This window comes from Austrofundulus limnaeus, unplaced genomic scaffold, assembly GCF_001266775.1.
Source record: "Austrofundulus limnaeus strain Quisiro unplaced genomic scaffold, Austrofundulus_limnaeus-1.0 Scaffold1603, whole genome shotgun sequence".
NCBI classification, from domain to species: domain Eukaryota; kingdom Metazoa; phylum Chordata; class Actinopteri; order Cyprinodontiformes; family Rivulidae; genus Austrofundulus; species Austrofundulus limnaeus.
In genome coordinates, this window is record NW_013954005.1 from 50,546 (window position 1) to 51,548 (window position 1,003).

Genomic DNA, 1,003 nt, shown 5'->3' on the forward strand with positions numbered 1-1,003 from the left:
GTGTGTGTGTGTGTGTGTGTGTGTGTGTGTGTGTGTGTGTCTCTGTGTGTGTGTGTGTGGATGTAGGGGGGGCTGAGTCAGACAGAGAGGAGAGAAACTGAAGCATCTACAACTGTTTCCTTTTTTTCCTCCTGATTTTCATGCCTTCATGCTTTTCCTCCTCCTCTGTCACCACAGAGCTGCTCTCCTCCCCCCTCACATCTCACACTTCATACTGTACCACCCCCCCCCCCCACACACACACACTTCATCTCCATCATTGGCCTCTGCAGTATGCGTCAGTCCACACAAACACCCTCAAAGCTGAAAATGATTCATTCAAAAAATATCCAACATGCATTCACCAACGTTATACTTTATCACAACATGTTCTTGTTATTCTTTTAAATCAAATCTGTTGTTGGCCATAAACGTTTCACATTAATTAATGGATATTAATTGAACATGTGTGTGTTACAGTAATGTGAGATCAGAGTAACATCTTCTACATAAATAAACCACATTGCATAAGGAAGGTTCTTCGTCATGACCTCTGACATGAAACTGTCCAAGACTGTTCTTTTTAATCTTCATTCTGACCTGAATCTTTTCTGATTATTTCTGATTATTTTGCACCTGCATCATTCCTGAACAGTTAATCTCAGAGAGATAAGATTCTTACACAATCCTTTAAGCTTTAGAAAACAAAGAAAATGTTTATCAGTTCACAAAACTTTGGAAAATACTAAATGTATGTATAAGTTACAACATGTAAGCATATTTATTTATATAAAGTCATGGAGGCAGAGAACTGGCAGCACAAGCATCATTTGTAAATTAGATATTTTATTTATTCAATTTACTTCATTCATAAAACAGAACATTCTATATTTACAGTTTTAAAAAAATCATGCCGTGAATGAAAAGGGTGCAGAGGGAAGAAACAAATCTTATTTTATCTGCCCCTTATTTTCTATAACACAAAACCAACAAACAACTTCAACAAACAAACTCAAGCTTAAAT